Here is a 17,338-nt window from a genome sequence, read left to right as displayed (position 1 = left end):
TGAGACTTCTATATGATATAAAATACAAATCTCCATTTATGAAACACTGGAACTTAAGGGTACAATAAACTGCATCATGGATTTTTAGATAACACTGGGACAGGAACAGCTCTGCAAACAAAGCTGACACTGAGAATATCTCTTTGGGACATTTCTAAATCAAAAAAGAATCATATAATCAAAGAGATACATTTGTACCTAAGAAAAAATCTAGAAACAAAGGGCCCGATGACAATGAGGGATGGATGAATAAATTGTGATACATTAAAACATAAATGTTTACATTGAAATGATTGTTTCTTTATATTTGTATCTCTGGGTCCCATTATACCTGTTATATAGATACTTACATGTTTGACTTACTGCATTCTATAATTCAATTAAGATAACTACTATAACATGTAAAAAATTTATTGAAATAATGCAAAATGAATAAAAAAGTGTGTATTTACTATACTTAATATAACCATATAAGACAAAAAGTGAATAAAAATAAATGAAAAATGAATCCTAATGGAGACTTAGAAGCAACTGCAAAAACATGATGCTTTATGCATTGAAATTTGTTTAAGTGTAAATAATTCAATTCACCAAACATTGATCATTTACTAGATGTACCTGCACTAGTCACTAAAAATACAAAGACAAAAATGGAACAGACCTTATTGTCAAGGAGTTTATATTCTCCTGAAGAAAAATAATATGTACAAGTAATACACAATAAGTATAAAATACAGTCTAACAACTGAAGAGATCAGCTAGTTATTAGTTGTTGTCCTTCATAATCAAAGAGGAGCAAAATAACATCACTATGTTGGAGTCAATGGATGGTATGTCCACTGTGACTAATCAAGCCATACAAAATCAAAAGCTATACCACAGGTTGGGCACAAATAGTCCATATGAATATTTGGGAAGATATCACCTTTCTTTTCAGCTACTGCAATTCTGCTTTGTTCATTGGGCACAGTGCCTTTTTTTAATTAGGAGACACTATGCTAGAACATACTGTGCCAGTGTCTCCCATATTTCACAATTGATACCAGAATCCTTTGGTGAGAAAGGATCCTTGTATTACTTTTTCTGATCTCAGTGTGAGAACTTGCCTTGAATGAATTTGCCATAAAATAGACTTTTAGGCAAATACATGTTTGACTTTTGAACAATGTGGTCAGCCAGAGTTAGACTCTCTGCAGTAGAACCTGAATGCTTGGTACTTCAGCTTAAAAAAAGATCTCAGAGTCTAGTATCAGGTAATTTTCAGAATCTTCCTATGATGATTCAAATGAAAGCAATTCGGTTTCCTGGCATGCTGCTGGCATAGTGCCCAAGTTTCAGAGGCATACAACAATGAGTTCAGCACAATGGCTTTGTAGAACTTCAGTTTGGTAGGGAGCCTAATACCGCCTCTCTCCTTACTTTCTTTTGGAAACTCTCAAACACTGGGTTAGCTTTGGAAATGCATCCATCAGTCTTATCATCTATGGAAAACATACTGTCAAGGTAAGTGAAGTTATCCACAGCATTCAAAATTCCTTCATTTGCTGTAACTAATGCTTATATATATAAATGGTGTGGTGCTGGCTGATGAAGAATGTTTTCTTGGTATTAATTGCCAAGCCAAAATCAGCACAATTAGCAGAGGATCAATCCCTACTTGTTACATCTTAGCTTTAGAGGCTGTATTGAGTGTCCAATTATCTGTGAACAAAAATTCCCACACTAACTCTCCCTCCACTTTAGTCTTGGTTTGTGACCTTTTCAAGCTAAATAATTTACCATTAATGCAGTAGCAGCTGACCTGGATGCCATTTTTGTCCTCACTGAAGACATCTAACAACATTGTTGAAAATATCATGCTAATTTTGTTTTCTTATTCATTTACTTTCTTTTTTTGATCTAATTTTTCTTGTGCAATAAGAGAATTGTATAAATATGTTCATACATATCATATTTAACATATATTTTAATATGTTGTGTATATATACTGGATTGCTGGTGAGAGTCTGGTCTGGTGAGAGTGTAGGGGGAAATTGGAGAAAATCTGAAACATAAGGCTATGCAAGGATCAATGCTGTCAAATTATTTGTGCATATATTTTGACAATAAAAAGCTTTATTAAAATAAATAAATAAAAAGGAAATAAAAAAGTAAATCTTAAAAAAAAAAAAAGAAAGAAAATATCATGCTAAAAAAGAATGGGAGTAAGCACATAACCCTATTTCCATTATCTGGAACCCATGCAAGCATTCTGTCATGAAACTGATATTCAATAATGATGACCTTTTCCAGGCAACCAAATTTTACCATAATATCCCACAAGCCCTCACCACTAACAGTATCAAAGGCCTTGTTGATCTTAGAGACCTCTGTTCTGCTTCTGGCATTTTTCCTGGAGTCTTTGGGCAGCAAACGATCTTCCTTGACCATTCCTTGGTTCTTTCTGAAGCTATACTGACTCTTGGGTAGATAGCCTAATTCCATGTAAAGACAGAGCCTATTAAAGAGAACTCTGGCAAAAATCTTGCAGGCAATGACTATAAGAGAGATACCCACCCCACCCCCCCCCCCACACACACACATAGTGATTGTCATCAGAACAGCCTATTTCCTTTACCCTTGTAGAGATAAGCAGTTAAGGCATTCTTAATCTGCTGGGGGATAACTTCCTTTTTCCATGTAACCCAAAAGATTCCAGCAGCTTTTGTATGAGCAGTGGACCCATTTTGTCTTGTAAATCTCAGCTGGAGTAGAATTAGCTTGAGGGGAGCCTAATAGCATTCAAAACCTCTTCTTCAGTTGAAAGTTCAGCTAAAGAGATATTGATTTTATCCCAAAGTGTTCAGATAATGGCTTCAGCATTGATTGATGATAATATCTTGAAAATTATGGAAGTGTTCAGTCCATCTCTCCAAGATTACTGATCACTATGACTCCATCCATGCTGAATACTTGAGATGCATCATGAGTGCCCATATATAGCCCTCAGGGCATCACAGACATGTTTTGAATTGTTACTATCAGCGTCTGACTCGATTTCATCTGCCTTCGTACTGAGCCAAGAATCCTGCATCTCTAAGTTTTGTTTGTACTTTAGTTTTGATGGAGTTAAATGCTGCTGTCTTAATACAGATGAACTATTCTACTGATAAGTCCTGTAGAATTCTCCTTTTCCTTCCAGTAGCTCCTGAATTTGCCCATCATTTTCATCAAACCACTCCTAATGTTTGCAGGTATTCTGGCCCAGATGAGTAAATATGATGCTGTACACCAAATAATAAATGTCTATTACTTTTCTAATTCATTCTTGCCAGCCTTCCCTTCAAGTCAGCAACAAAATGTTGGAGAAGCACTCTGATTTGTTGACATTGAGTCTTCTGATAATCTTCTTGCTTTGGAGCCACCAAATTTGTTTAATGTGAGTGGATGAATTTATGATTGGTCCAATGCTTTGTGCCACACATCACCTTTGTCATTCTCACATCCTTTCTCACTATTTTTCATATAATGACATAATCTGTTAAATGTGATTTAATCTGTTTTGAGGGTGAATCCACAAAGTTTTATTGCATTGAAGTAAACATAAAATAGTGTTGGTGATGAGGTAATAAGATGTAAAAGTCTTCAGTTGTAACTGACCATTGCTATTGCTGTTTCTGATTTCATTTCTCTTCACAAAAGTTGTACATATTTTTGTGTTTCATTCACTGAGTTGGATCCCTGCTTGCTGCAATAAGTAGAGCAGGGTTATGAAGCAAATAATATATTTGTATATGTGTAAAAACACATTTTCTAGCCCTTTCTGAGGAGATAAGTAGTATAGTCCTTTTCAAAGGCTACTCAGATATCCAGGGAGTTGCCAAATCCCACTAGTGCTTCAGTACAGTGAAAAGATGGCCCTATACCCTGGGCTGCAGAGTTGTGGCTATAGTTTCCAGTGCACCTACATCTGTTGGTTGGTCATTAGCCTGTTACCACAGGATTTTGAAGTAGATAAAATTGTAAAATAATAAAATCAATTAACTAAATAGCAAATAGTAAAATGGCAAAATGGTATGGGTGATATCTTTTGTAAATCAGATTTAAGCAAGACAGAGTTGCATGAAATCATCAGCCTCACTTTCTCTTCCAGAGTCACTGAAGTCCAATAGCAAAACAAAAGTTAAGATGACTGGTGGTGGCTCAGGATGCAATGGATGACCTTGGTGTCTTCAATATCTGACCAAGATCTAAGGTCTGCTTCAGCTATTTTCACAGTCCATTGAAACAAATTGTTCTCATTCACCCAGTCTGCTGGGGAAGTCTGCATATACCTTGGGTAGTCACACTCCACCCCTAATTTGATGCTTATAAAACAAAGAGCTGGAAAATGAAATAAATACTATGTAGAATAGAAAGGCTAGTTTGACTGGAAAATATAGTGTGTGTGTATGGGGGAAGTATTATGGAATCAGTCTTGAACTATTGAGTGAACTCTAATTACAAAGAATTTAAAATATCGGATATGCTGATTTTTCTTGTGCAGCATGATAAATGTGGAAATACGTTTAAAAGCACATGTTTAATCTATATTAGATTACTTATTGTCTAGGGGAGGAGAAGGGGGAAAGGGAGGAAGAAAACTTGGAACGTAAGATTTTGCAAGGGTGAATATTAAAAACAATCTTTGCATATAGTTTGAAATAAAAAGCTATTATTTAAAAAAAAATAAAATGTGAGATATAGGAATTTGCTTATCCTAAACACAAATGGGAATTGCTGCAGTTTCTGGAACAGAGAGTACACTATATGACATGTCAACTGGATTGGAACTGGCTTGGCTAGAGCCACACAAAGTAAGTCAGAGACAAAAGAGTCACAAATATAAGTATAATTAATTTCAGAGTGAGGAAAAGGACATTTACAGATTTAAGTACAATCTGTACTCCTAAAAAGAAGGGCTTAATGCTGTTGATGCTTGGACCACTTATATAAGGGGTTGGTCCCAAGCACAATCATTCTTAGATCTTGAGATAGTTCTCATGATTAGCATTTCTTGGGACAATACAAGTGTTCTTGGGAAGAGTAACTGCTTCTTGGGGATCATGCAGAGCACAGAACCAGAGTTCTGTGATAAGAACAGGAGTGCAGTACCTCTTAATGACAAGTAACAGGTATTGTGAACATGTGATAAATGGTCCTGGGAAATAAGGAGAGCTAAATTCCTCAGTGAATATTTGGTGTTGGTCCAAGCAACACATTTAGCAAGAGGGTGATGTCATCCTAAGCCCAAAGGATCATTGTTATGCCAATTTTCTTGCTGAGCCCTAGATACTGGGAAACAGTATCTCCAAAATATTTTGACAGACCTCATGTGGTACTGTCCAGAGGGCAGGGTAGTTGGTGATGATTGCATTTCAAGAGAGAGGTGTAGACTAGTTATGTATATTTGGGAATCACCTATGCAGAAAAGATATTTGAAGCCATTGAAGCTGATGAAATCACTGAGAGAATATAAAAAGAGAAGAGGACCAAGGACAGAGTTCTAGGTATACCCATCCAAAGGGATGGGACATAACTGATAATCTAGCAAAGGAAATAGAGAAGTATAACTGGTCACACAGGTAGGAGGAGAACCAGAAGAAAATCAAGCCATGAAAACCTAGGGAGGAAAGAGTGTCTAGAAGTAAAGTGGAATCATAAAAGGGATGGCTGCAGGAAAAGGAAAGAGCCATCATGGACACAGAAAGGTTAGTGTTGGTCAAGAGAAAGACCACTTCTTTATAGACTAGAGAAAAGGTTAGAGCTGGGGAAGAGGTTGAAGGCATCTATATATATGTGAAAAGAAGGATCTCTTGACTGGTGAGGTAAAGTCCTCTGCACAGAGTTAAAGTACTTAGATTTCAGAGAAGTCTGTGAACTAGGATGAGGAAAAAAATTACCTCTTTATTTTCAATTCTCACTGAAAATTAGCATTTTCTTCAATTATTTAAAAACATTATTCTGAAAGGAATCTACAACATAAAGAAGATTTGGGTTTTGGTTTGGAAGGAGAGCGTAAAGTGATAAAAGTGGCTTAAGAAAATAAGACTCAGAAAAGAAGTTATGGGATGTGAAATAGTAGCTAATTAGGAAAGAGTAAAAGGTTTGTTAGGCAGCAAAAAGAGTCTAGTTAAGATAACACATTTAGTAGAGCCAGGAATCACAGATGAGAAACTGAGCAATTTGAGAGTAGAGGCAGAGAAGAAAGATGATGAGTGTATTCTAAGGCTGAAATTTAGAAAGAGATCAGCAGTAACAGACAAGGAAGCAAGGGATTCAAGAGTAGAAGATGGCATGAAGCACTGGTTAACTCTCGGGTCAAAATTCTTGAATGGGGTAAAATAAGCCCAAAGCCACAATGATGATTAGACTAAAAAAGTAGGGAAAGGTAATGTAGCTAAATGTTGTGGTGATGACATAGGTTTCTTTAGGAGAAGTAAGACACAGGGAAATATGAAAGATAAGAATTTGTGATCAGAATAAAAAGCTTCAGAATTTTGACTTGGGACATAGAGGGTGGGAATGCTGGAGAAGTATACTTGAAACAAGGATACTTACAACAAGGTGTTAACTCAGTGGAATTGATGAGATGATGGCTCTCTGGTTTACATATATCTAATATGATAATGTAATGGTTCTCTAGTTTACACATACTTAGTGTGGTGTAATGATGTAATTGTAATAAGGTATATAAGGGCTGAGAGGACTGGAAATGAAATATTCCATCTTTGACCATTCTCCTGGTGGCTCTTCTGACTCCTGCACTCCTCCACTAAGATCAAGACTGGATCAGACTGCGACAGACACAGACTGTGAAGGAAACAATAAAGACTGTAGACTCTATTCCTGCCCATCCTCATGGTATCTATCCTGCTGAGACCAAGGCCCTGCCGAAGGACCTCCAGAAAGCTAGCCTGGACATTACAACCATCCTTGTGTGTGGCTGAGGAGAGTGAAGGTGCAGGTCATGGAATCAGGAGACCAATGACAAAGGAAGACTTCCTCTTGGAGGAGATATCAACATGTATGTTAAAATACTTAAGGATAAGGGAGAAAGGGATTGTGAGAGAAAGATTGTGGGTGATATCCTAGCTTCTAGAAAAAGAAAGTCTTGGGAATCAGTAAGTTACAGCTACAAAGATCTCATAGGGTGATAAATTTGGATGAAAGGAATCTTAAAAAAGAAGTTGCTGAGATGGGGACTTTCGACCCCATCTGGCTGTAGCTAATCCATCAAGAGCAGAGTGAGTAGAATTGGTTTTCAGCCTCATCAGGGAGCTTCATCACCATTAAATGCCCCAGCATCCCTTTCACTCTGATCTTTATTGTTATCTGCTGCTCTCTTAGAGAACTGACCTGCCCTTTCACCCAGGCATAGTCCTTAACACTTTATCACCATGATTCTATTGCCACATCTCCCATCAACAGTCCAATCTGAAACAGGGGGATGGGGAAGCCATGAAGTGAGGGTTCATTGCATAAGTCTTTTCTCAATAATTTAGCATAATCAGATGTTTTCATTATTAAGGTTTTCTTATGCCTCAGAAAATAGAGTTAAACTCTGGTAATGAAACAAGCCTGATACAGTATTAAAGGGTGATAATAAAATTCTTTAATTGAAGAGCCAACAATAGCTTCATAGATGAATAGTTTTAGAGTTAGAAGGTACTTTTATCATTACATCTTTCTCACTTTACACAGGAGAAGATTGAGTTCCAAGGGTATGAAATGATTGACCTTTGGTTATTCAGAACTCCCAAGTACAATGTTCTTGGCTTTAAATTACACAGCCTTCTTTGTGCATTGTACAAAAACAGTATAGTTCCCCAAAATGTAATCTGTCACTATCAACATTGATAAAGAAGCTAAGATACACATATAGCTGGAATCTGATAAGGGAAAATAAGAGTAATATGTTATGGCTAGATTAGAAATCAAGTGGAGACAGCACACTCTATAATGAGATTAATGGATCATAAAGGTATTTTGAAAAAGGTAGCTTCCTAAAACACACACACACACACACACACACACACACACACACACACACACACACACACACAAGGTGGGAAATAGGGAAAGAATTTCTTTTCCCTTCAATTGCACAAATGAATTGTAGGTGTTTTGCTTTCTCTAGTTTAGGATAAATTGTTAGAAACATGAAACATCAATGGTGTTTGACATGGTGTTTCAAAGTAAATAAAACTAAAACACAATATTGGCAAGAACATTAGGAAATAGAAATTGTTGGTGGCTTGTAAATTGGTTCTATCTTTCTGAAAAGATAGTTGAATACATGAAACAAGCTATAAAAATTGTTCATATTCTTTGGAATTGTTCATTGCATTTTGGGAAACATTCACTGCAGAAATATCCCCATAGAAATAAAAAAGAAATTTATACAAAGCTATTAGACACAAAGTCTGCTGTTGAACTCATGCTCAAATCTTTCCTCACAACTCTGGCCAAAGCTCATCCCCTACAAGCATAACTTTCAAAGACCAAGGTCACCCCTAATCTATAATGGGGCATTTGAGTAAACCAAATATGGCCATGTACTCCTCAGACACTGCATAAGGATGATGGAGCTCTAAATAGATTCTCTAGTCTTGGAGGCTCTTTTTTCCTCCTTTTGCTAGATACAGAGCAACTTGGCTATCCAATTCTAAATAGAAGGGATCCTCTGAGAGGAAGGTATGCAGGTCTCACTCTTAGAAAGTGAGGCCAGAGTACATTCATCACATTAAGACTTTTCCTAACTTCGGGCTCCAAAAAGTTGTGATTGTTATCTTAATTTTTCACCTAATATAAACTTCCTAAAATAGCAGAAGAAAAAACTACATGAACCTGAAGGACCATTATCTTGCCCCTAAGCTGAAAATGATCTAATTGTTGTAACAAGATGTTGTATTTGTAATATACACATCTCCTCTGTAAAATGTAAGCATTTTTAGAACAGGGGTTATTATTTTTTCTTTGTTATCTCTAGAGCCCAACACAATGCCTTTCACAAAATAGGCACTTAAAAATGGTTATTGATTGACTGGTTCCAATCAAGAATTAAAATACTTTCTTTTCAGTAATAATCATGCTGCCTAATAATCTAAACTTGAAAATATTTTTTTAAATTCCTTAGCGACCCCTCCTACCCTGATTGTATTAATAAGATAATCATTGTCCAAATAGGGGAAAGTTGGAAATCACTGTCTGTTAAGGAAGATTATCATAGTGGATCATTAACCACTAGAGAGAGTACCCCCTGCACTCAATAGACTTTTACATCACCTTCAGTCTGTTGTATTTGAACTCTTCAACTAAACAGTCTCAGGGAGAATCTAGTACTATTACTTAAGAACAAGATCTCCTAAACATGAGCTACCTCACCTATTCACTGAGTATACAAATATATAATATACAATGACAGTCTAACAATGACATTTTAATAAAATATACATTGATATTTTAATAAAATTACATATTGATCCCTATTTGGGACAAAAAGACCTACCCAAATTGACTACCTCAGAGATCACTCATAGAAAGCAGAATTATTTATTAGAATCTCGAGAAGCGGATCCCATCCTGATCTGTGAGCCAAATTTCACAGTAGGATAGGGCCAGAGCCTTGAAAATGCTTACAGCTTTTATACATTTCAGATAAAGAACCTCTAAAATCCCACCCTCTATATGTTGTGATTGGTCACATAAGTCTACTGTTCCCCTAGTTGGTCAGTGGAATGTAGTAGACAAAGTGATATACAGCTTCTTCAGCCACATAATCCCTTCATTGAACAATGGAATGTAGTCCGGGCCTTATCTAAAATCACGTGACTCCAGAGAAGCCGAAACTGAGGCCTATGGGCTTGATCTACTTTAGCTAACAGTCTCAATTAAGCACTGACCCATCATCACAAACAATATTTGACTTGCTCCATCTGTTTCTAGGCTCACCACAATCTATGATATCTACCTTCTCTGGTTGACAAGTAAAAGTCCATTCACACTTACTCTCTCCCATCCATGGCTCTGTACCTGTTTGATTTAGGCAGTGCCCCAATAAGGTAGCCCAGATCAATTCCATTATCAAGATTTTACATGCCTAGTTCATCAGTTCCTTTTCAATATTTGTCTCAGCTCATTCTTTGTATTCAGTTTGGAAGTCCACACCCTCAGAGCGTCCACTGGTCCTTTAATTCTGGTATGCTCAGTCCAAACCTCTTTCCTGTGTAGCACCGCTATATCTAATATCAAGAGGATCTGGAACGGTCCTTCCCAAGTTGGGGTCAGCTTGTCCTCCTTCCACATCTGAACCAGGGACCCAGTCTCCAAGCTAGAACTTATTCACTGTGAATTCTGAGGGAGGAGTCTGAGCAATAAACCCTTTTAGTTATAAAGTTTTCAGATGTTGCAATAAGGACATGAATATTTCCTTAAAAACAAATCCTTGGTTTCAAATATTGGATCCAAGGAAGAATTTTGAATCCCTTTTGGATAAGGGGACCATACAACAATTCATAAGGTGATAATCCCTTCGGGGTTTTGTTCTAATTCTCAATAAGGCAAGGGGGAGGCACTTGGTCCAGGGCAATTGTGTCTCAGCCAATTTAGTCAGTTGCTGTTTAATTTCCTTATCCATCCTTTCCACTTTACCTGATGAGGGTAGATGTCATGGAGGGTGTAAATCCCACAATATTTCTAGAGCCCAGGCCACAGATAGGAGGATCTTTGCTGTGAAACGGGTGCCTTGGTCCGAATCTACCTGCTTCACTAACCCATCCCCTGGACTGACATGCTCAAAGAGTACTTTTACGACTGCCAAGGCAATTGCCCGGGCAAGGGGAAAGGTCTCCACCCATAAGGTCAGATGGTCCATTACAACCAAAAGGTATATGAGATGCCCCACTGATGGCAGCTCAATAAAGTCCACCTGAATGCTTTGGAAAGGCCTGATACCAGGGGCCTTCCTCCTCTTTGGATTTGTCATCGGACTGCCCTATTCATCCTCTGACAAACAGGACACCTGCTGACAAGTTGCCTGCTATTGTGTACAAGTCCGGTGCCACCAACTTACTCAGCACCACATCACACAGGTCTCAGACACCCCAATGGCTGCCCTGAGGCAAATGTTGGTCTCATACCTGCTGTGGTCAGTACCTCTCTGCCGTCAGGGAGATGCCAGTGCCCCTTTTTATCCTCCTGAGCTTCAAGATTTTGGATTTCCTGCTTCTGGGGTAAGGGAAGGTGGAGGCATTTGAAGTGGAAAAGCTGGAATTAGCACCATCATTTCCTCCATACTTACAGATTCCTCTCCTCCAGCCCATTTTGCCCTCTCCTCCACAAAGCAGTTTCCTTTTGTCTCAAATGAATCTCCTCTTTGGTGCCCCTGCACATGAATCACTGCAATGTTCTTAGGTAACATAAGATTAGTCAAAATTTTAGTGACCAATGCCCTGTGTGCCAATCCCTTACCTTTACGTACTGTTTCCATTCTTTCCCTCAAGTAATTTCTTTTTCCCTTCACTTATACAATGACCTAAAAATTTCACCTCACATTTCACAAATTGAAATTTGTCTTGAGAAATTCTCAGTCCCTGTGCTCCTAAATAATTTAACAAACTGATAGTGACTTGGGCAAGGTCACTCTTTTTCTGCCCTGCCACAAGAGGGTCATCTACATATTGTACGACTTTTAATAGTAAGAAATTTGTCCCAGAATGTTCACACAATTCTTATATACCCAAATAGATGTTCCATAAATTGAATATTATACTAACCATTTTGTTTTTAAAATACCCAATACACAGAAAAATCCCAACATATTGCCCATGACAAAAACAATTTCAAAAGGACAAAGGCAAAAACTATTATCCTTGGAGTCCTTCCAGATAATTGGCATCAATACAGTTAATTAAAACTTCCTATTTTCACATAAAAGAATCTGAGAAGTTTTTAAAAACATCAATTAAACTTTTTGAAATAACCCTTTCAAACTATAAATTGCATTAATGATCATATTCCTTTAACAAGAAAACCATTATGTTTCAAAGAAACAAATATTTAATCAATTAACACCCTATGAGAGCAGTCTATCTCTTTAAAAGATTAGACTGCTTTCTTCAGCAGTTTGGCTGCAGCAGGAACAAAGGCCCCTTTCCATTGCTGCCCTTCCCCCCCCCCCCTCAATTTTCTCCACAGGAATCCTTCTCAAGATTTAGGCAATCAATTTATTTACTTTCTCCCAATATCAAGTTTCTTCCCAAATCTACCACGCTTCACAACTTTCTCTTTCTTTCTTTCTACATGTCTTAAACAATCCCCAACAACTTTCCTAACTGGATGCTCCATTACTAAAGTGGCAGAAAGCAGTGGGGGGGGGGGGGGGGAGAGGAGGAGAGGAGTTGAATCTTTACCTCTAAAGACAAAGGATCTTCTTCCCGTTTCTCTCTCCCCCCCACCTCTTCTTCCTACTCCCAAATACCTTCCCAATACCTTCTCTTATTCCCTAAAATCATCTAAACCTTTAATTGCTCCTACCAATCAATCCTTCATAAATCACCTGCATTTTTCTTTCCAATTCCCTTCAAAACTTCTAAGATTCACAATACAGTGAATAGCTAGATAACTCCATAAAACATAATTTACAATGTTAACAAATTACCCAATATGTTTCAGAAGGTAACATACTGAATCAAACTAAATACAGTTGTTTTTAAAAGTTTTTTTCTTTTTTTCTTCTGCCAGATTTCTTCTCACAGAAATTAGCATTTTATCTCCAGAGCTTTTTATTGCCCAGTATAGACTAAGCTTTAATTTTATTGCTTTTTCCCTCTCCTCTAATTAGAGCAGGCTGTTTTATTTTCTTAAAATAGACGATTTTTTTTCCTCTTTAGTAATAAAGATATCAATATTCAAACAAATTTCAAGATCTTATATTCAGAATGAATCTGTGCACAGGCAATAGCAAAATTATTTCCCACTAATTTCAGAATCATTTCAAAGTTCCTAATCAAGTGTTTTTTCTCCTGCCTGAGTTTCAATCAGATGAGGTTTTTATTGCCATTGACTAGCAGGCTCTGAAAACTCTTCAGCCCAGTTTTTCCTTACTTACACATTAGTGTATTAGGTTAAAAAGTTTAAAATCACAAGCAAATTTTATACTAAGTAACATTAAAATAACCAATTCCCAAATTTCTTAATCATTGTTCTTAAAACTTAACAGAGCTTTTAAATGAACAAAACAGACTAGGGGCTTTTCACAGGATTCCTCCAGAAAAGTTTGTTTTACCTTGAACATTCTTTTCTTCCAGAATCCAAACAGAGCTTCTCTAAACTTGCAAGCCCATTTAGTGTATTTCTCTGCCTTCACAGAGAATGCCTAGATATTCCATGATTTAAGACCAATTCATTCTGAACCAGTCTGAAAGAATTACTACTCTGAATGAATTCCAACTCCCAAGAATTCAGCCTGATATTTTTCAAAGCCTGCAACACAGAGACTGAATTCTCATCTCTTACGAGCTTGCTAACTTTTTAACACAGAGCACAAAATGCAAAGCACATAAACATACACACACAGATAGACTCAGAGATCTACTTTTTGTGAATTCCCTAGCCAATGTCCTGATACAAACCCTTGGACTGCTTCTATATCACCCAGTCTAGGTCTTTGGCAGAGGTCCTCCCTCATGCCTTGCAGCCACCCGAGTACTTTCTCAGGAAGTCCTTTCCTTGGGGTCTAATGCAATCCCAATACAAAAACAAATTTAGGAGGACTAATCCCTCCGCGTCTCCCTCGACCCAGCCAATAGACCTCCAGACTCCCGAGAGCAGGTACCTTGAGTTTACACATGTACATATCTTACAGGCTTGCGGTGCTGGCCATCAGGCTCTACTTCCTTCAGTCTTCACTCTTCAATTTTGCTTTCCACTGAGTACCTCTGCCTCAGGCCATTGTCTAAGAGGGAGGGAGGCAGCACACCTAGAGCTAGAGACCATGGAGAAAACTGTTCCATGGGCGCCTCTCCCTGTCTGGGGTGCACAGCCATCTCCCCCAAAGACCCCATCCCAGATAAACCCCCAACTGTTTGGGACAAAAAGACCTACCCAAATTGGCGACTACATAGAAAGCAGAATTATTTATTAGAATCTCGAAAAGTGGACCCCATCCTGGTCCATGAGCCAAATTTCACAGCAGGATAGGGCCAGAGCCTTAAAAATTTTCACAGCTTTTATACATTTCAAAGAACCTCCAAAATCCCACCCTCTATATGCTGTGATTGGTCACTTAAGTCTACTGTTCCCCTAGTTGGTCAGTGGAATGTAGTAGAGAAGGTGATATACAGCTTCTTTGGCCATGTAATCCCTTTGGACAATGGAATGTAGTCCAAGCCTTATCTAAAAATCATGTGACTCTGGAGAAACTGAAACTGAAGCCTATAGGCTTAATCTACTTTAACTAACAGTCTCTGATCAATATGTGCTTAATCTGTAAATTCTTCACCTTTTCCCACACAATCCCTTAAATTAAGGTACCAAAAATATTTCCAAATTACAAACTATATTTTGAAAGAAAAGTCTTTCCTGCTATACTTATGTAAATAATTTATACTGTCTACTACCACCACCATTTACCTCACCCCTCCATTTAGATAGCCTTTGCTTCATTGAATGCATTCAGTATACCCATAATATCATAAAGTTTATAGTCAAGTTTTTACCTTTGGTTATGCAAGGTTCATGATGCATCATGATATCTCATGATGGGATATCAGAATCATACAAATCACTCAGGTCCCTACCCAGTAAGTAATTACTATGGACTAGACAAGAATAAAAGCAAAGCACATAATTGGGACAAAATAGTAAAGCAAAAGAAAGTTAATCTATACAATCATCCTCATCTGGAAGTTTCCTAGACAAATAAAATCATAGATCTATCACAGATCTATCCCCTATCTCTATTCTTATCAGCCTAGTACCCTGGTTAAAATTAAAAATGAGGTTAACCACTCATGACTAGTTCTTAATAAAGATATATTGGCTCTTTGTAATCATTGATTCCTTGTCTAGATTTTCACTCACTATCCCTCTAATAATATAATATAGAATTTTGCCAGGAACCAAAATCAAGTTCATGGATCTAAAATCCACAAAATCTATTCTCTTCCCTTTCCTAAAAATAGGGTCATTTATCTTTCTCTAATTCAGACATATCTCTCCCATTGCACATTATTTTTCAAAAATTTCTGACAATATTCAGTGATCACAAATACCAGTTCTATTATTACTCAATAAAGTAGTTCATCTGAGATCATCAATATGCTGAACTCCTTTAAAACATCTAGGTGCTTTCTTACTTATCTAACTTATTTATCCAGGGTATCAATTACTCTTGACCCTGCCATTATTTATTTGGATATTTTATCCTTGCCCCACTATAACCTTCTACTTGATCTGAAATTGTCTATAAAAACACACATATAAACACTATCAACTGGATGGGACCAGCCTCTAACCTGTGTGTGGACAGAGCCAAATAAAATAGAGACAGGAGAGTTAGGAATCAAGTAGAAGTTTAATTTCAAAGTGAGGAAAACACCTTTAAGTGGGACAAGAGTACAACACTTGATTTGGTTCACTTAGCAATGACAAGCGCAGAGATTATTTGGAGTGTCAGAAGACGTGATTGATCACGTTCTGCTGCTGTAGGCTGGCTGTACCCCCAGCTCTCAGCCAGGATCTCATGGGAAATAGGGAAATTCTAACAAATCTAAACCATTATACATATATAAAATCATAAATCCTGTGACATCATTTGGTAAAAGGTGAGGTCATCCAGAGAGTGAGCACAAAGGATTATTACTATGACAAGCTTTGGACTCAAGCTATGTGCTGAGCCTTAGCTCTGGAAAATAAGGCATCTCACTACACACCTCTCAGACTGGCTAAGATGACAGGAAAAGATAATGATGAATGTTGGAGGGGATGTGGGAAAACTGAGACACTGATGCATTGTTGGTGGAATTGTAAATACATCCAGCCATTTTGGAGAACAATTTGGAACTATGCTCAAAAAGTTATCAAACTGTGCATACTCTTTGGTCCAGCAGTGTTTCTACTGGGTTTATATCCCAAAGAGATCTTAAAGGAAGGAAAGGGACCTGTATGTGCCAAAATGTTTGTGGCAGCCTTTTTTGTAGTGACCAGAAACTGGAAACTGAATGGATGCCCATTGGTTGGAGAATGACTGAATAAATTATGGTATACGAATGTTATGGAATATTATTTTTCTATAAGAAATGACCAGTAGGATGATTTCAGAGAGGCCTGGAGAGACTTATGTGAGCTGATGCTAAGAGAAATGAGCAGAACGAGGAGATCATTGTACATGGCAACAAGACTACGCTGATCAATTCTGATGGACATGACTCTTTTCAACAGTGAGATGATTCAAACCAGTTCCAGTTGTTCAGTGATGGAGAGAATCAACTACACCCATTGAGAGAACTCTGGGAAATGAGTATGAACCACGACATAGCATTTCTACTCTTTCTATTATTGCTTGCTTGCATTTTTGTTTTTTTTCTCAAGTTGTTTTTTTTAACCTTTTTTTACCTTCTTATCTTTCTTACAATCTTTCTTGAGCAGAAAGATAACTGTATAAACATGCATACATATATTGTATTTAATATATACTTTAACATATTTAACATGTATTGGACTACCTGCCATCTAGGGGAGGAGGTAGGGGGAAGGAGGGGCAAAGTTGGAACAGAAGGTTTTGCAAGGGTCATTGTTGAAAAACTATCCAAGTATATATGTTTTGTAAATAAAAAGCTATTGAGATAGCCCAGGCAATAAAATTCAGGACAGCCAAGGTGTTTGTAATTTAGAAATCTTTTCTTACTGGCCAGGACAGAACTCTCAGTAGAGATCCATCCCCAACCGAAGTAGAGACAGGCTTATAAGCATCCTTATTCAGCCTTGTGGTTACAGTGACTCGACTTTCCACTTACAAGGGGGAAAAATAGGGGGTTTACAGGATGTCTGACATTGTGAGGCAAGCATTCTGTCTGAACGTAGTTAAGCAAGCACTTTGTAAAAACACTTCCCTTAATTTAGTTTAAGCAACATTTTCCTATAAGTCTGAGGCCCCTTGACCCAGGGATGAGGGGGCCAGTCTTTTGTCCATTTCACTATAATAAAAAGATATTTCACACCTCAAAAAAACCAAAATAAATGTTGAAAAAAAAAGAAAATAAGGCATCTCCTAATATTTTGACAACACACATATGCTTTTTAAAAACTTTGCTGTTTC

At 37.5% G+C, this 17,338-nt stretch overlaps 1 long non-coding RNA gene across 1 annotated transcript; it reads left to right on the top strand.

The window, feature by feature from the left end:
• Positions 1 to 1,188: 1,188 nt before the first annotated feature.
• LOC127558059 (uncharacterized) lies at positions 1,189 to 4,932 on the top strand. Its single transcript, XR_007952706.1, has 3 exons — positions 1,189 to 1,503; positions 3,315 to 3,418; positions 4,133 to 4,932. It is a non-coding gene; the product is annotated as an uncharacterized LOC127558059 (long non-coding RNA).
• The last annotated feature ends 12,406 nt before the right edge of the window (positions 4,933 to 17,338 follow it).

Source organism: Antechinus flavipes, chromosome 3 (genome assembly GCF_016432865.1).
Source record: "Antechinus flavipes isolate AdamAnt ecotype Samford, QLD, Australia chromosome 3, AdamAnt_v2, whole genome shotgun sequence".
Classification (NCBI taxonomy): Eukaryota; Metazoa; Chordata; class Mammalia; order Dasyuromorphia; family Dasyuridae; genus Antechinus; species Antechinus flavipes.
This window is presented reverse-complemented; position numbering and strand designations above follow the sequence as displayed.